The sequence below is a fragment of the Rhinolophus hipposideros genome (assembly GCF_964194185.1).
Source record: "Rhinolophus hipposideros genome assembly, chromosome: 10".
In the NCBI taxonomy this organism is placed as follows: Eukaryota; Metazoa; Chordata; class Mammalia; order Chiroptera; family Rhinolophidae; genus Rhinolophus; species Rhinolophus hipposideros.
Genome location: NC_138056.1, coordinates 42369356 through 42389340, shown reverse-complemented (window position 1 = coordinate 42389340; position 19985 = coordinate 42369356). Strand labels below are relative to the sequence as shown.

The window sequence follows — 19985 nt, the reverse complement described above, 5'->3', positions numbered from 1 at the left end:
CCCAGCTGCTTTCTGACTGACCTGGTGGGCTTTCTAGCTCGCTATGGGCTGGAGACTCTGTGCAAGTTGTTGTAGCCAAGCCCTATGCATCTGAGAACAAGTTGCCACTCTCCAAGTTATGAGAACTGAGTACAAATGCTTCCTAGAATCCAGGTGATGGGGTTCAAAAAAAGTTACTCAAATATTTTTTAAGCATAAACTTTATATGCTGGCCAACTAAGGAAAATAAAATGTATAAAATATTATATTTAACTTCATAGAACTTCAGGGAATCTAGCTGGAAAGATAAGTCCGAATGTCGATGAAAAGAGTCCAAACCTCCCACTTTCTAGAAGTGGAAACTGAATCCTAGAGAAGCCAAGTTACTTCCCCAGGGTCACCCATAAAGTCACATATAGAGCCAGGTCTGCTGACTACCTGGCCAGGGCTCTTTCTACTACTACAAACACAGGCAGAGAAATTCATAGGCGGAAGAGACCTGTAACACAGCTAAAATTTACTGAGCGCACTGGTGCCAGGAACTAAGTAAGCTAAGGGATTTATATAAATGAACTCATTTAACCCTTACAACAAACCTTTGAGATGGGTAACATTACTCCCAACTTATAGATGAAGACCCTAACGTTTACAGAGGTTAACTCACCAGAGGTCACAGAAAGTAAGAGGAAGCGCCAGACTAGGAACCTCCAGAGCTGGCTGCAAAGCCTGTGCTCTATTCTGGGTCCTGGAGGACACACAAACAGGGTTCATGGAAGTGCTGGGGGATGCTGGGGCAACCTGTGTGCAGAGCACTAAGAGCGGCTCGTGAAGGGCCTCTGTGCTGGCTTAAGGAGGACCTCAGGCCCTACCCGGGCTGGCCCGCAGCAAAGGGGCAGGCGAGAGGCAGTTGTGGTCTCCCCCGCCTGGAAAGTAAGCATCCTACAGGAAGATACAGCTGAGCCTGTGAACCTCGGGGGAGAAGGACCACCTCAGAGAGTCTCCTGGGGTCTTAATGGGAAGATGAATAAAATACACAGTAGAAACTCCTACTGAAAGAAGAGTCTGGTTTGACTTTCCTAGCATAGTAACCCCAACCTACCTGAGAGATGCCAGTCTTACTCTCTTGGAAATGCTGCTTTAAGTGGATAATACTCATGGAAAGCACTGAATATTTACTATGTGCCAGGCACTGGGCTGAGAGCTTTACAGGGTATCTTTTCATTTTTCTTCTCACCATAACTCCAACAAGCTAAGTATTATTATTATATCCATTTTACAGATGCCTCACAGAGAACTGAGTCTCAGGAAAATTAAAAAGCTTGCCCAAGGTCACCCAGCCAGTAAACAGTAATGTCAGGTTCTAAATGTAGGCTTATCAGACCCCTGAGCTCCAGCACTTAATCACCACGCTACACTGAATGTAAAATAGTTATATTAAGTGCGAATGGTTCCATCAGAGCTGTTCTAAGGCAACACCATACACTCACTGAGTAATCATCACTGATAGTTAAACAAACACATCACAGATTGCTTCACTGAAAAGCAATTGATAAAACAGTTACCAGAACTCCATAAGGGAGCACAAGTGAGCCCACCAAAATTGTTCCTCGAACAAAGCGAAAGAGTTCTAAAACCTAACTGACTTTATAGTTTTCTTTCCAATTTTCCCAGTTCCCTTTTCCTATTCCTCCTCCACACACTCCATCCTTTGACACTCTCAGAGAAGCTTCCACCTACGTCTAGAACCCTGGCCCTCCTCATATTGCCAGTCCTTTAGTTGGCTCTCGTCCATCATCCAATCAGTGCTTTAAACCAGTGTCTAAGAGTTGGACCTGCCCCATTTTTCCCAGTGTAAGAATGAGATGGTCATTCACCCTACCATCAAAACCTACAACTTCAGGTCTATGTTCTTCTCTCTTAATCACACAGAGGCTCACACTGAAGAGAAAATAACCATATCTAATAAAACATATATGTGTTACGTTCCACCCGTAATACTTTTTTAGATCCTGCCCAGCTCTTCGCTCAGATCCTCCGTGTTCACCAACTAAATGGTGAACAGACCAAGAAAGCACAGGAGCACCAGAGAAGCTGCCAAGCCCAAGAGCAAGTGAACAGGAGAACCAACCCCAATGCCAGCCCCTCAGTCCCCCAGCCCCCTGTCTCCCTACCCCCCCAGGGCTAGTTAGGAGCCACACACCACTGTCTCCTTGAGTGCCCTGGGGGCAAGCCAGCCTTCCACTGGATTATGAGGGCCTCCCAGGTACCACCTTCTATTGTATTTATCACCCCTGCCGCCTCTGAGAACTACCTTCTCCCCAGTCCTTTTGCCCAGGGTCTCTCTCCTATTTCCTTCTAGTCATCTTCCTACCACTTCAGATCTTGTCTCCCATAACCTTCCGTTTATCTCATTTTTCCCAAATAGTCGTTCATTCACTGTGCTACTTCCTATTAGTCAATCACCAGCTCACATACAAACCCCTTCGGTGACAAGTCACACAGAAGAGTCTGGATCTTTGAAAAATGGGAGTGGTTTCATAACAAACCCTTAGGAGCAGGTCAGTTTTGGTTAAGAAGGCTTCATACCTCAATTGTATATAATTCACCCTTTATAGGAAAAGTGCAATCAACATTCAGGCAGTTTTTAGATGAGACGAGTATTGTGATAATTTCAACAGCCTCTCAACAGAGCCGAGGAGAGAGAGAGACAGAGACAGAGAGAGACACAGAGAGAGAGAGAGAGAGAGACAGAGAGAGACAGAGAGAAAGAGAGAGAGAGAGAGGATCTTTGGGAAAATCCTTCAACAATGTAGTCTAGACTCATTTAACATCTTCCTCTCCCCTCAACATACATACACACTCACACACACGTTAAGTTTTCTAGGGCCTCTGGCTAGAAACAGAGACCCCAGGTTTTGTCTATCAGACACTATTGCGTGGCATGTTCCCCTAAGACAAATGCACCCAGCACTTCCCCCCACTCACCTCCTGAGACAGATGTGTACTGTGTCCCCTCCCCAGCATAAAATAGACGCACAAAGTCCCCCTCCCTGCCCCAAGAAGACACTCACTAAATTCAAGTTTTCCCACAGGCTTTAAACAGAAATCCCTGCAAACTATGCCAGATGGTCATTTTATTTTTTTTTCTTTCATGCCCTCCTGGCCCCTTCTCCATTTTCCATGGTTCCTCTAACTCAAAGAACTCAATTATCTGCCCACAGATCCCCCTTCCTCTCCCTCCCCCAGCCTATGCTCCACAGCCTGTCTTCCCAGGTCATGTAGCACACAGAAGGGAGACCAAGCCAGAGCTCTGGCAGGGCTGTTGCCTGGTCTCCTGCAGGCTCAGATGCACGTTCCCTTTGCTTGGCTGCCTCAGAAAACTCTCTTCGCCCCGACTTTTTGGAAATCGGGAGCCTCTTAGGTAACAGCTAAGAGAAGCAAAAGGAAGACATGCTTCCTTCAGTCTCTCAGCCCCACCAGCCTGTCCGGAAGGGCTGTGGAAGGCCTAGGACTCAGACTCAGACCCTCCCCGTTCCCACCTCCTAGGGGGGCCAGGCATACTCTCCAAAGCAGTCCTTAGAGTCAGATGAGGTGGGGAAGGGAGCACAGTCTCTCTCCGCTCAGGGTCAGCAGGGTGGCCATGACACCTGGAGTCTGGGGGCCCCTCCCAGCTGTACACCAAGCCCTCAGCCCGAGGGCGGGAGCAGAGCCAGTGGAACGGAGGATGCTCTTGGCCTGTCCTCCAAGGTATTTCCAAGGTTCAGCTCGTTGGGTACTGATCATCCTCATTTTAGAGAGAGGAAACCCAGGGGGGCTATGTAGGAAGGGGAGTAGAGGAAAGGGGAGAGAGGGAGTGAGAACAGGAATGCTACTTTTTAATCCTTAAGGAACATGGCGAGATCCAATTTGTGACTCAGCTCTGGGACGCTGGATTGACAAGGAGTCGGGGAACAGCTGCAGCCCCAATCTAAGCTGCGGACAACTTCTCCTTCGTGCCTTAGAGGCTGCTGTGACATGATTCACCTGGAGAAAGGGCTCCGTTGTTTAAATGAAAAAAAAAATCTGCCTACTCTGGGTCTTTCCAGGGCTTCTTCCCAGACAGCACTCCAGGGCATGGCTGGCAGGTTTTCCCCTGTCTGACAGTAAAAGCTGAGGCGCTAGGTGGGTGCTCAGTCCCTCCCTGTGTCCCCACCTAGTACTCCCTGAGGACAGATCTGGGATGCCCTTGCTGGAGTCTCCCCTCCCCTCCAGTTCTGTTCCTTGGCACTGTCCCATGGCATATCAAGTATCTCTGCCCTTGGAATTCCCACTTCCTCGTTTCTTTCTTTCTGTTTCCCTCTAAACTGTAGCCACACAAGTTCCTGAAAGAGCTGCCCAGCCCCCAAGGAGCATTTCAGAGCAATAGCTCTGCCTGCCAGTTAGAACCTTGACTTTCAAACTCCAAACAGAGGAGAAAGGCCTGTCCACGCTCTCAACAAGTTTCCCCAGCAGAACCCAGCAGGATGAGAGAACCAGCCCTGGCAAGGAGCAGCCTCTCTTCCAGCTACTAAAACTGATGACATCAAACCTTCCAGGGAGCTGTGGGACACTGGGAAAGCAAAGGGTCTTTTGGATTCCCTCTCCTCTATACTCAAACACATGAGGCAGGTGCCCTAAGGAAAGCACCGTCTCCGAGGGATCATTCCTGAGGCTCAAAGTCTATAGTGAATACCACTCACTAAACTTCCCAATCCAAAGAAAGCACTGTTTTTTCCTAACACCTTAAAGGAGTCTTTTAAGGTTTTTCTCATTTTTTTTTAAATTTATAAATGCAAAAGAGAAGAGGTACTTTATAAATGGGGAAACCAGAACAGAGGCAAAGTGACTTTCCAGAGAGAGGTGGGCCATCCTTCAAGTTTCAGTTCATCTTACATTATATAGGACTTGACTTGTTTAAAACTACTTCCATGGGAATTGTCTCATTTGCTCCTCTCAACAGTCCTGTGAAGCAGTTTTATCATTAACCTCACCTCTGAAGGGCATAGAGGTTAAAGAACTTGTCTGTGGCCACTTGGAGAACCTGGCCATGGACTCAAGTCTCCTAACCCCAAAGCTACTATTCCCTCTGCAACGCCAAAAGAAAGGTCATCTGCTAGGCTCTTCCCACGGGTAGGGAATGACAGAATGAGAGGGGACCCAACCACATCGACACGAGTGGAGGAGAACTGAGATCCTGGGTGTGCATTGCCCACCGACGTGCCCATGGACTCAGAGAGGCCTCCTGCTCCCCTGCTCCAACTTTAATTCCAGCCGACAGGGCTATGCCCCGTCCCCCAGTAAAACGGCAGTTTCAACCCAGCAGAGGGCTGTGGAGTAGGAAAAGGAGGACTTATTTTAGAAGTGGCCTATCTGAGATCCAGGGCGACAGCATTCACCCTCGTGGACCCTCAGGCCACCACATCCACGCATGCATGTCCACATTCAGGGAGCCCTAACTTTGGGGTGGCCAGTGCTTTCACTGGCAAGCTGACCCGAAGTTAATCAGAAGGCCCCCTCATTGTTTGCCAGAATACAAAAGCCATTCTGTTCAGAAAGTCCATGAAGAGAAACCTAAGAGCCAGGATAGCAGCTGTTCCTTCATCCCACAGAGAAACCAGCGGCATCCATAAAGTTGCCTGAGGTCCAAGAGTAAGTTAAGATATAACATGGCTGAGCAGAAGCCTAGCTACTGGGTCTCCACCACAGGGAGCGTCCCCTGCATTAACCCTCCTAAAATGATTACTGACAAGCTAGCTAGTTACCCTATCACCTATGAAAGTGCCTTTCTGGAAGGATCTCCTCTCCTAGGCCACACTGAGCTTGCCGCACACCACTCTGCTAGGTCAGAACAAGTTTTACCCAAACACAGGACAGAGTAGGAATCCACAGCAAGTACACTGCGCGCCCTGAGAGCTGGTTAAAATATTAACCCAGGGAATCCATCGGCACAACCCCAGCACCTCATGTCTCCTCAGGCAGCCTAGCTCTTAGTGACTGCAGCTAAGAACTCACTGAGATATCTGGATAAGTAACCTCTTTGCAGGGCTCCCAACCCCAAGACCCACCCATCACTTACTTCCCCCCATATATCTTTAAGAAAAGCCTGTGATGGACCTTATTAATGGGGGAGGACAGCTTGCTTCTTACCAAGCTACCTGGGAGGGAGGGACACACACACACACACACACACACACACATACTCACACACACACACACACACTCACACACACACACACACACACACCAGATATCCCTAAGATAGTCCTTCTGTCCTAATTACTGCTCCAGAGAGACTTGGAATTCACCACAGGCTCCTAGCTGAGTTCATTGGCTTTCTTTCTTTCTTTTTTTCATTACAGGTCAGACATAGCAGCACCAAGAGACAAAACAGCACCAAGAGACAGTGTTCACTAGAACAGACCGAGTCACTCAGAAGACACTGGAGTTTCCATGTAAGAACTACAAACACAAGGCTGGAGTGATGATAACTCGTTTTTTTACATATAAAAAAAACTCTTCTTATAAACTATCCTAAGCCTTTGTTCTAAATAAAAGATGATGGTTTCTATAGTGGTCTGAACACTTCAGGTTCAGCAAGAGTGAGATCAACTAGATTTGCAAAGTCAAGAAAATTGGCTGTTTCCCTCCTCCTTGAGCTAATAGAATCCAACTGTTGGAGCATGACATCATTCCTGAGCCCCAAACCCTGAGCAGAAAGTACAGACACTCGCCTGCCTCCCACCAAACAGCCCAAGACTGTAGCCAGGAAAGGAGGAAAAACAATCGGAATCCAGAGCTGACCTTACCTGAAAGTCCCGGTGCTTTCCTGCCCACTCCATTTTCTGCAGAGTTTGGCTCAAACCACAGTCCGTTAGGGAGCCCAGGGCCCCCAAACACACTCGCTTAAGTTCTAATACCTGCTGTGAGCTTCCCACAGCTCCTTCCTCTGACCTTTCGCTGTGCTCTTTCCAGCCAAATGAGCGGAGCACTGCTAGCCGGCCAGGCCAGTTGTCATGGAGACCCTGTTCTCACCAGCGTGCTAGCTCTGGCTCTCTCTCTTGCTCATGCTCCTCTCTCTCTCTCTCTCTCTCTCTCTCTCTCTCTCTCTCTCTCTCCCCCCCCCCACCCTCGCTCTCTCGCTCTTCCCCCGCCCCCCCCCCCTCAGTTCTGGGAGGCTTCCATGAAACAGCACTGTCTTTTGATCAGCTTGGTTTTTGCACGCATTCCACTCCTCCTACCTCCCTTCCAGTCAAACAAGGGCTCTGGGCTGCTCCTGGGAACTTGATTGAACAGCTCAGAGGGAAGAAGGGAGAAGACAGTGAGTGGACTTGTTTTCCTCCCCTCCAGTGTCTCATTTTTTATAACTTGGAAGAATCCTGGCCAGGGGGAGGGAGCTAGCCGGAGCGCTTGGAGGGGAAGCAAGCCCTTCCTCTGGGTCCTCGAGCACGGGTAGGAGGACCCAGAGGCATTGCCTTGACTTGTTTGTGCACTTGGGATTTTCCGGGCAGCAGCTGAGACGGAAATGCACTCCCGTCTCAGGCACTCGCCTGGACTGGCCTCTCTGCTTACCTTGCTGCCTGCCCAGGTCGTGGCGATGGCTTTAACCAGTGCAGGGACTCGTGGTACTAGTGCTGGCGCCCAAGCAGTCTCTCATCTTCCTGCAAATGGAGAGGAAAGACACTAGGTCAGGACCAGTGCGAGTCCTCGGCACATCCAGTCACAGCGCAAGCAACAAAGGTGACACAAATACAGACTCGTCTGTCTGCCCTGCTCCAGGCCTGCAGCTGAAGCCCAGCCTTTCTGTGAGCTGCTGTCACAGCTCCTATCCAAGAGCTAGCCCTCAGGTTTATGCTCCCTGTGCACATTTCTCTGCTTTGTAACATTCTTTACAGGCACTGTTTGGTTTGTCCTCAGAACCTTTTGAAATACACTGGACAGATATTATTGTCACCATTTTATAGATGGGAAAACTGAGGCTCAGAGAGATCAACGGTTTAGTCCACAGTTACAAAACCAGTTACACAAACAACTAAGAGTGGAGACCAGACTACTGCTCCCTAGTCCAGTGCACTTTCCACTAAAGTACACTGCCATCTGATCTTACCAACTAACAACTTTTCTGAGAACCAGTCATGAAATACAAGGCTGGGTTCCCAGGGGAAGGAGGAGACGCTCTGAGTCACAGTGAATGGGGCCTGACGACCATCCTTCCAGCCTGAGGACTCTATGACAGCATCTACAAGATGCAGAAGTACCCGTGCACAGCGTAAAGCAGTCCTACCCTACAGCTACAAATTCTTTTACACTTTTCCAAAATACTGGAACAAATCTTGGCCCCTCTGTTCAACACGGTAGGCCTGAAAGTTAGAACCGGTATTATCGTACTCGTTTAAAAGATTTAAAAACTAATAATAATGTATCAGAGAGGTCAAATGACTTGCCCCAGGTCACAGAACCAGAAAATCACAGGTCTAGAAATAGTCCCCACACCTTTCGATGCTCTTCCATGTGTATTAAGCAGAACAGTTGCAAGAACACCAGGCAGAGCACGAATCAGAAGACCTTGGCAGTGCCTGGCTCCACCACTTGCCCTTAAGGCAAGTCACCTGACCTCCAGTTCTCACCTATAAAACCTAACACGACTGCTAGGGCTAGGAAGAGCATACAAAGGATCAGGTGTGTGAATGCGCTCTTAAGTCAGGCACTAAGCTGAGAACTTCATTCATCTCAGCTGTTCTTCACCACAAACAAACAAAAACCTGGGACCGTTGGTATCCTCCCGAGAAGACACTGAGGCTCAAGGAAGACACTTTTCAATGCTGCTTCCTAACACGTGCTAGAGAAGCCCTGTTGGAATCTTGAATGCAGTGTCCCCTTGCAGAATCCTTGTGTTTTTGATTAATCTCCAATGCATCACAAAATTCTCAAAACAAGATTTTAAGTAACTTGAGTTTAAAAGGTAAATAAATACATGCCAGGAGTGAAGGTAGGAAAAGTGTTGCATAGGCAATGACAGGATGGCACAAATCCTAAATGGCGGGCACTGTTGCTTTAAAGAAGCAATCAGGGCTTCAAAGGGGCCACACCCAATCGCATACTAAAACGTCCAACTTGACCCCGGTACCAGCTCAGGAATCCCTTATAGGCCCTCATGTGCCGAGTCTGCAAAGGAAGAACCAGCAAGTTCAGCACCATGACATCACTGAGCATCTCCCCTTTCCCATTCCCAGCCGGCATCCCTCTGCTCTTTTCCTGACTCGCAAAACGCACATTCCACTTGCCCAGTCTCCATACTAAGAAGGAAGAAGTGATGCCCATCCATTTCTAAAGCACGATGTTATTCAGTTTTAATAGTATCACCAAGATTTATTGAGCCCCTACCATATGTCAGGCACTCCTCCAACAAGTATGAGGGGCTAGGGGCCAGGGCCAAGTACTGAAGCTGACACAAGTCAGTCTGTAAAGCAACCTGAACTTAAAAAGCCCTCCAGACCAGACTCAGAATGCAGGCCATGCTCCCTCTAGTGGCATGCTGGAGTTACAGCGGTTTCTCGGGGCCTGTCCTCGTTAAGGACGTACGGAAGGGTCCCATTCCTCGGTGCTGCTCGTGTCTGAGCTTCTTGAACTGGGCAAAGCCAGAGGACAGCTGAATCCCTCTGCTGCCTCTGCAAGACTGGATTTGGATCAAACCAACTTGTCCTGTCCTGAAGGACAGTGCTTTTACTGTCTTATGTGGTCTAGTATCTGGTGAGAAGCCCACGTGCATGCTTGTGCCAGAAACCTGGGAGACATCCTTGCATCTCCCTACCTCCTTCTCCCCACATCCAATTCATTTACCAATTCCAAATAATTCTACTTCCAAACTATATCTTTTACCCACTTTTCTGCAACTCCATTGCCACCTCAGTCCCTCCCTATAATTATTGCAAAATTGCTCCCACTTCTACTCTCGGCCTCATTGTTCCATTTTCTACAGAGCTGAATCACCTTTTACACCAGATCATGCCACTTCCTGCTTAACACACTTCAGTGGCTTCCCACTGCACTTAGGATCAAATCTAAAGTCTTACCAGCACCTAGAAGGCCCACATGATCCTTCTCCAGCCTCTTCTACGTACGTTTCCTGCCCTCACCCCCTCTGTGCTACACAGGCCTTCGTGTAGTTCCCTAAAACTGCCAGATGTTGTCCAGACTGTTACCCTCTGCCTGGGACATTCCCCCACACCCTAGTCTTTGCCTGGCTGATTCTCACTTACCTTGCCGCGACTTGCCTCTCACCTCCTGAGAGCACTCTTGCATCATCCTCTGATCTAAATGAGGACCTTCATGGCATTCACCATCATCTGCTACCGCACATTTGTGCAGTTTTCTGCTTAGTGTCCATCTCCCCCCATGGTTCCTTATGAGTAAGAACCTAGACTGTTTTTGCTCACCACCCTATTCCCTGCATTTAGTAATAGGGCCCACCTCACAGCTGGCACTCAAGAAATATCTGAACGAATGCACAAAAACCCGTTTCTTCCTGTCCTATAGGAAGGAGAAACTTAGAACAGCTAGTTCATGTCATTCATTGTATCTTTTCATAGACTAACAAACTATAATTACATCTCCTTTTCTCATGTGCCTTGCCTATGGGCTCAACCAAAAATTCCTGTAAAGTTTCCTTGTGGTTTGTTTCCCAGAACTTTCCTCGTAAGGTCACTCTCCTGGGGACGCGCTCCAGGGTTTTACAGCCTGTCCCATTACCAGAGTGCCACTCAGAGGCACTCCATCACCAGCGTCACTGCCAAACCAAGCGGGATGCAGGGATGGCCCAACTCCCATAGACGAGAAGGTTCAAAAACGCTTACTCTCACTTCCACTGTGCTTCCAGAAAATACAGTTTTACTGGGGGGGGTGGGGATGGGAGAATCATTGTATGTTTTATAATTTGGAGGTGGATGTAAAAATTGAAAACTATTGTCTAGGGGGTGAAATAATGCAACTTAAGCAACAGCAACAGCAGTGTGACGAAGTCCACCCCGTCTCACAACATACATTACCACCACCACCGGAAATCCTTTCTGGCTTCTTCCCTCCCTGTCACTACCACCCCACTGTAGGCACAACCACGGCACACCACCTGGTGCTCTGAAGACTGCTTTTTTCCTCTCCCTGTAATGCTGTTGCCTCTATCTGAGTGCCTCTCTTTCTCCAACTAGCAAAATCTGGTTGCCTTCAAGGCCCAGCTCAGTTAACATGTCCTCCATGAAATATTTCTTGATCTCCTGGCAGAATCCGTTTGTCTAATCTTCTACAAGCCCACAGCAGTTTGAAAAAGGTGCCTTTTTATGATACTTACATTACTTTAACACTGTTGCTTGCACCCCTATCTCCCTCAGTCATGATCCCTTTGATTTCTATCCACTTCAGTATTTCATTCAGAGTGAGCAATCAATCAATGTATGCAGGATAAATGAATCATTGAAAAAGACTCTTTGAAGAACAAAAACAGAAACAGTTGTCCCCCCCGTAAGATGACGGAATTTCAGTGGATAGATTTACACTGTACCAAGAGAATATATATATTAATATATGTATAGGATAATTAGATTCTAGACTTGATCACTCGAAGAGTTTATAGTATTTTCTTGTCTCTTTCAAAACAACTGAAATTCTGTACCTGAAAACACAGGAGCAGAGTAAATCTTTTGAAGTCACTCCTTCCTTTGAGATCAAAAGAAGATTCAAGGAAAGCAAGCTACTGTTTTGATACTACTGGTTGGATTCTAGAATGTCTAAGAAATGCACTATAACTTCTGATGCCTTGGGGAGCCCAGCCCCCAATGCTCACCAGACTGGAGTCCAACAGCATCTCCCCTGAAGGCGTCCAGTTCTACCCAGGTAATTGGAGGCAAACATGTGTCCTGCCCAGTTCTCCTTCCTTGGGCTCTGGCTGCCATGAGAGCAAGCAGGTTAGCACAAGAGCCCTTTAGGGCTTTATAATTTTCCTTTTCTACCTCTCAGAAACAGTGTAGTTATGAAGGGAAAATTAAAAATTCAGGAGTGGACATAGAGTCAGTGGGATAGAGTCAGCAGACCGGACCCCAGATCCTGGTTTCTAGGGACGTGAGATCTTGGGCAAGTCCTGTACACCTTAGGGCCTCAGCTTTTCCCCGCATATAATGAGAGCTATTAGAAGAGCTGTTCCCCAAGGGCCCTTCTAGCTTGAATGTTCTATTGTAGTCACCCAATCTTATTGTTATGTCCTGGTCACCTAGTCCCATTGCTTTTTGAATAAGTCCAAAGCAGCAGAAAGTCCTTGTTTCATGGGCTACAAAGTCTCTGGCTAAGTGTTTCAGCAGAGCCCCTGCCCTGGAGTCAGCTGCCTGGGATCAGACAGAAGACCCTCACCAACAAAAGGCAGACCTTCCTGAAGGAAAAGATGGGAGATTCAGGCTTCCTGCCTAAGAAAGGCTGGAGAGAGAAGAAAGACGCCAAACATAGGCTGGGGACGTTAGGAAATGGCCTGGGAAGTGCCTGGAAGAGGACTAAGTTTCTGCCAGGGGCTCACTCCTAGCCATCAGTCTGAGACAAAGCCGCCTTTACAGAGCAGAAGAATTGGCAGTGTCTAAGTCCTCTTGGAAGACAATCTGCCTACTACAAACCAAGCAGTCTCTTCATGGGCTCTACTAGGGCCTTTGAATCAACAAAACAAAGGCCTCCCTCCAGATGGCAATCCCAGCCCTCCTCTTGCTGAAAGTCACATCTGGCGGGACCTCCAGTGCTACACAAACTTTGCTTGCACAGCCTTCCTGGGAAAACAGAAATAGCCATTCTATGCTCAAGTCCTGGCATTCATTTGTGGTAGGAAATTCTCCCAGGTCCTTACTCCTGCTCTAATCCCACCTCTTCCCACCCATTTACCACCCACCTCCCACTCTCCCAAATACCCACCCCCACCAACCCTAATGCTCTGAACTAGAAAGGTGTGGAAGTCAGCCTGTAATTATCCTAGATCTCACTGTCCTGTGGTGAGATCTTCACGCTGGGTGGAACACACTCTCCTTCGGTCTGCCAGGCTTCCAGCCCTAGTTCACCTCCACTCAGGTCATAACCCTCAACACGAAGCTCAAAGCTCAGATTCCCAGAGCACAGGATACTCAGTGGATACTTGATCCAGCCTCCTGGAGGATCTGTCATAAAGCTCATCTGTGGGCTCATTTCCTGGAATCTCTCAAAGGCACAGGCCCCTGATCACTGCTCCTTGTCAAATCAAAACATTTTAACACCGGGCCACATAAACACAATCTTGGGGAGGGGGAAGACTGGACTGAGGAGGCAATATCCCAGACCCTACCGCAAAGCGCCATTTACCTTTCTAGAATAGCCTTCTAATGCTTACTTCGCTTATAACTCCCATCTCAACCAAGATGTTAACCTGTCACAACTGAAGCTTCAGGAAGAGGGAGGTAGAGTACAAAGTGGGGGGGGAAAGAGACGAGGAATAAGAGGAACGTGGACTCAAATGGCTTTTCCATGATTAACCAAGAAAATACCATAAGCCTGGGAAAGGAGTACCTGTCAGAATAAGATCTGGGCAAACTTATGAGAATGTGGGCCCAGACTTGTCACCTCCTCCAAGCTGTCTCCCTTGATTTTCCCTGGCTGGACTGGATTCTCTATCCCTACCCCCTACTCTTTGGAACAAACAGTCTACTACTTCAGTGTCATCTGTGCTCACTGCTTTGTATTTTAGTGCACCAAGGCTTATTCAGCTTAATTCTCCTTCTAGCCTGTAATACTCTTTAGGGCAAGAGTTATGTCTTAACTCTGAATCCAATTTAGGGTTCTGTACCAAGTACAATTAATAAATATTAAATATATGAACTAATGAAACCAAGCAACCAACTAACTAATCAATCTAATTAATATGAATCAACAATATCAGCATAGAACCTAAAGCATTTGGTGCTTAGTACCTCAGAGTGGTCCAGGGTTTCCACGGTGTAGTGGGTATACCAGATGACTATAAGTGGCATATGGACAAATATTTTTTAAATTTTCAGTATTTTTATATTTATCTTAATGTACATAAAAAAACGGAGTTGGGGAAGGAGGCGGAAGAAAGGGGGAAAGAAAAAAAATTCAAAAAAAGATAACCAGCTACTAACCCCATTTTCACTGATCTCACTGATTAGAACAATGCTAAAGAAAGTATGTAACTTTTTTGTTTACTTTTAGTTTTGTTTTGCTAAAATTAGTGGATAAAAGTTTAGAGAACTGAGATACTTGCACAGCCTCAGAGTATCTCTCCCAGAATATTAATTAATTACAGTGGCAGAAATAGTTGACAGTGGAGAAACCCGGCACACACTATCTTCCCCAACTGATGAAAGTCAACATTACTAGTAATTAAGACATATTGGCATCATGTACCCCTGACATGACGCATTGGGAAGGACAGTTCACCTCTGTGGTGTTCTTCCCCCAAATCCATAAACTCAATCTAATTACGACAAAACATCAAACAAACCCAACTTAAGGGACATTATATTAAATACCTGACCAGCACTCCTCAAAAGTGTCAAGGTCATGTAAGACAAAGACTGACTGAAGATCTGTCACAGACTGGAGAAGACTAAGAAGACACACCAACTAAATGTAATGTGGGGTCCTGGGTTAGATCCTGGACGAGAAAAGGGACCTTAGATAAAAACAAATGAATCCCCAATTAAGTAAGTCTATAGTTTATATTATACCAATATTAATGTACCATGATGACATGATGATTGTACCATAGTTATATAAGATTAGGGGAACTCGTACTGTCTTTGAAACTTTTCTACAAGTCTAAAATTATTTAAAAAGAAAGCTTTCAAAAAGCCAATTTAAAGATAAATAAACAAATAAAAGTATATATGGTACAAATCATAAAGGTGGATAAGAATGACTCAAGTTTGAGAATTACTGAAGTAGTCACCCTTCACACCTACATTCAAGAAAAGCTGTCCCCAGAATGAGAATCATGGCTGTAGAAGAATATTGAGTAAAATAGGGAAGTGTTCACTTTATATTACATGGAAAAAAATAAATTATCCCATTTTGTTAAAAAAAAAATATGTATGGGGCGGCCGGTTAGCTCAGTTGGTTAGAGCACAGTGCGCTTAACAATAAGTTTGCCAGTTCGATCCCCGCATGGGCCACTGTGGGCTGTGCCCTCCACAACTACATTGAAATAACTACTTGACTTGGAGCTGGTGGGTCCTGGAAAAACAGACTTAAAATAAATAACAGTTTTAAAAAATATATGTATCATATATAATGCATAGAAAAAATGTTAAAATAAATATAACCTATATTGAACAAAGAACAGATGGCACTTATTAAATAGTAAAAGGGACATAGCTTTCGGAAAGTAACTTGCCTAGATCAAGTAAAATGCTCACACTCTTTGACTCAGTATCCTCACTTCTAGGAAGTTACACTAAGAGAAAATTCCAAAGTATGAGAAAAAACTGCATGTCCCAGCATTATTTATAATGAAAAGAAACAATCTACATGACAATCATTACTAGATTAGTAAATTTCAAGCGTTTTTCGATCATGACCCATAGTAAAAAATACATTTCATGTTGTAATGTAGTATGTGCGTATGTGAGAGAAACTGTGTGTGTGTTTGTGTGTGTATAAAATTGAAGCAAAAAGGTTTCTCAAAATAATACCTATCTTTCCTGCATGTGATGCTCTCTGCTACTTTCTATCCTAATCTAATTGATTTACCACCCCATCAATGATGACCCGCAATATGAGAAACATTGTACTAGGTGGATTACTGTGCAGCCCTTAGTAGGTGGATTACTGTGCAGCCCTTAGTAGAGATGGCTATAATCCACAAACCGGTAACAGCGATTACCTCTAGGGAAAGAAAAGAGAAGGTGGAAAGAAGGCTTGCTTTTCACTGTATAGCTTTTTGTCTCTTTGAATTTACAACACATACATGTATTACTTATTTAGAAATTAACTTTAAGTTATGATTGTAAGTTATGATTAAACAGCATCAGACTATGCTAATTATGCATAACTAAGCTGTATTACACTAAAATGGAAAAACATACAAGTGAAAGAGAAAATTATACTAAAACAATAATCACATGTTAGCATTTTTCCCCTTTTTACAAAGTTCTAAATGCTCTACACTGTTACTATTTTACTTCTACAATTTAACATATTTATTTGCTTAAATTACTGCAATTATTGAGGACACAGATTTCTAATCTAATGGTAGTGCTTTCTTTATTAAGCTGGGTGGTAGGTACATGAATATTCATATTTAAACTAAACATATAAAAATATATATACTATTTTTTTTAATTGTTTTATTAGTTTCAGGTGTACAAAACAACATAATGATAATATATTTTTAACAATATTTTTTTAAATGAAAGATTCCAGAAGTGGGCCCTCCTTCCGGGCCTGCCTCTCTCCACCCTCTAACTCAGGAAGACACACCAATCAAGTGTGGAGATAGGATTGAAAACCATCAGTCAATTGGATGCCTTCCATCTTTGCAAAGAGGTTCTAACATGGACCACACCACCACCACGGCTTCTGAAGGTTTCCATTTAGAATTTCGTAGGTGAGCTAGTTTGGGCATTCCATTCACTCTCATTTTTGTCTCCTTTTGCTTTCCCTCTTTCCCCCACCAAGCCATTATTCACACCTTCATACATTTAATCACATATTTTTAATCACATATAAGCTTTTCTGTGCAAAGGGACCATTTTTTATCCATCTTTAAATTTCCAAGAGGCTGCAATGTAGTAATTTCTTTACATACAGTAAGTACTCAATAAGTATTTATTAAATAAGCAATCTCATAGGCAGAACTCCAGAACACAGAACATGAAATATGAAAAGTGTCAAGGACATAAAGCACTGATCACTGGAGATTAAGTATACGTCATGCTTAAAATAATGTCATTACTTTTATTTAATGAAGTTAATACTGAATTATCATAAAGAATAGAGGAGTAAAAGGAGTAAAAGAATAAAAGAGTAAAACACTCAGCAACAAATAGCAAGTGGTCTATAAATAATAGTATGGGAGTTTAAAAATAATATGCGTACATATTGACATGATATATATTTGTATATGGTATATGTTAGCCTCATATAAACACATATACATGCACACACATATATCAAAGAATGCAAGAAAGCCAGGGACACAATTTGTCTGGATTTCAGAAAAATATCTCTTGCTCTTGTGGATAAAACATATATATACTGGCTGCTGGATGGTCGGGTAACTCAGGACAGCGAGGCCCAAACAATGCTGCAAAAAGGCTGAATATGAGCCAGGAAGAAGCACTCTGGAACTCTTCGAAGTCTGGACCCTTCCCATCTTTTTCAGATCCTAGCATGGGCACCCTTTTCATCAATGACTTGGGTAAAATATGCTTAACAAAAACGCATATGACAAATTAATTGGGAGGGATAATTAATATACTAACGATAATAATAATTTAAAAATCAGGCCTCCACAAACTATTAGGTTGGTGCAAAAGTAATTGCGGTTTTTGCAATTATTTTTAACTTTTTAAATAGCAATTACTTTTGCACCAACCTAAGAGAATCATAGGTTAAATATAACATGAAATTTTAAAAGGACCAAAGACATCATTTTACACTTAAGTTTAGGACAAAAACTGCATGACAATAGTACGAAGACGGTATAAGTGAAGAGACTTGTGGGATGGCTTAATATGAGTCAACTGATGAGTCAGTGTGATTTTGAGTTTCATTGACTGGAATACAGAGCACAGGTCAAACAAGGTCCATATCTTACTCCTCTCCATTCTGGATAGAACATTAGTGGATCCAGGGGATACACACTATTATTTGCAGACCCAGGGGTACATGGAGTCTTAAAAACAGCTCAGGCAAGAATACTGAAAGAAAAAAAGAAAATCAAGTCTGTGCAGTCCCTTAAACTGCGAGATAAGATAACACATCTGATTCATAAGGCTCTTAAGTCCTCCTACAGAACAGGAAGATTTAAAAACAAAAAGCGACCACTTTTATCCCTCATGGAGACATCTCTGGGGACTTGTGGCCAGAAAGCTGACAGAAGGAAGAGACAGCCGAGCTCTGCCTGACCCGCCCTTTGTCCCTCCCGCTACTCACAGGAGAACTTCCCAATTGGGTCTCCGACCCTTCAAGCTCTAGCAAGGACACAGAGGAGCTCAGGAATCCAAACAATTCTTACCCATTATCTCCCCAAACCACGGTTCACCATGATCAAAATTACAAAGTGATATTTTTAACTATCAGAGTGAATTCTTGTGGCTCTTTAACCTTCTATACTAAGCTGTCATCTGAGAGCTGTTTGTGAACAAGGACTTCGGTTTGACTGCTGTAAGTGAAATGTTAGACTGCAGGAATGCGGCACGTCAGCTCCGCAGGCATGGCTGGGATGTATACATACCAGCTTATCTCCCATAACGGGAAACGATGATGCTTCTTCTAAGGTCTGAGGAAGAACCAGGAAGACAGACAAGCAGGGGCTCCTCAAAAATCCTGTTCTTATTCTAGGTACATGGAAGGTGGCCCTGTTACAGAGATGAGTGTCATACTAAATAAACATTAACATCCTATAGTAGAAGACGACATTTTTTAAAACCATTCTCTCCCTCTTTTTCCCCACAGGAACCTAGAAGTTCCTAATTTATGCAGTGATTAGCTCCTTCCTTAACAAAACATGCACTAGAGGTATTCCATTTTTATGTAGACAAGAGCCAGTTTGCCTTTTGTATAAAAAGAGGTGCTTATAAACATTCATTAACTTAGAAACCAACATAGAGCAATCTATGCAATGGGGATGGGGGAAGGAATAGACCCTAGGTTGCAAGGAAGGGAAGATGGGTGAAATGATGATCAGAAAAACAAAGGAATGTGGAGGGAGAAGAGGAAGCAATTTAAAATTCTGAAAGAGAAACAGGAGGAAGCTTGTTTGGAAATCTGAGAATAGCATATTTGGGGGAATTCCTGAGCATTTCTCCCAGGGATGTCAAGAAACATATTTGAGTACCACTTAGTCTTCTGAAGGAAAGAAAGAATTCCCTTAGTGTCAGGGTTCCTTACCCTGGGTTAACACGACTGTCCACACCCCATGTCACTGGCTGCCATGACTAGGAGGAGGGAGGCAGAGTGAAAAGAACAAAGGGTCAAGGACCACTGTCCCCAGCACAGCAGTAGTCTTCTTTCTCACAAGCCGTGGGACTCCAGAAGCTACACTGGCACTCCTCAAACCTGAGCAAGCAAGGGAAGTCAACCGTTTGAGAGTCCTCAAGGTGATGATGGATTGCAGCCACTCATCATCAATGCAGACACCACATACAGTCAGTAATGGGGACACACTTCTTCCAAGGAAAATGCCCAAAGGAGCTGACGAGGGGAAGTCCAATTAGGGAACATTCAGCAAGAAGATGAGGCTTGACTTTTGTCTGTGTACTCCCAAGAATTACCACTGCTTACTAAATTATTGTTCCTTTTCAGACTTAAGACCTCTCCAAATACAGCCAGCAGAAGCATAGCTACCAGACAATCACAGAGCGTCAGAGACCCACAGAAAGCTGCAAGAGTTCTGAGAGGCAAAGATGGATACTAAATTGGGGTTTGGTGGTTTATAAATGTGTTTGAGGACACTGAAGGTGATCCTTATCTCTTTTTTGCTTTCTGCGGCCATGGTCTCTCTCCTGCTGTACGGGCAATGAGAATGGACACAAGGTGGAAGGATCAAGGGCTATTTTAATAGAAAACAAGAATCTGAAGATGATTGACTGTAGAGGTGAGGAAGGGTCCAGAATGGCTGTCAGATTCTGGCTCGGATCACTGAGGGCCAGTCACCACACCAGGAAATGCAGACAAAATAGAAAGTTCCGAGGTGCTTTGCTGTAGTCATGTCTGAATTTAACCAAGAGGGGAGCTTGCTCCAACACAGGAAG

At 44.8% G+C, this 19985-nt stretch overlaps 1 protein-coding gene across 2 annotated transcripts in view; it reads right to left on the bottom strand.

Moving 5' to 3' along the window:
* The window catches only part of DENND2B (DENN domain containing 2B), a 145879-nt gene that overhangs the window by 95830 nt on the left and 30064 nt on the right, over positions 1-19985 (bottom strand). Inside the window, exon 3 of one of the 2 annotated variants that reach the window (XM_081062574.1) lies at positions 7567-7655. The gene's annotated coding sequence lies outside the window, so the exon portion shown is untranslated. Of the gene's footprint in view, positions 1-6803; positions 7091-7566; positions 7656-19985 lie in introns of those variants that run through there. The other variant, XM_081062573.1, reaches the window with a different exon arrangement.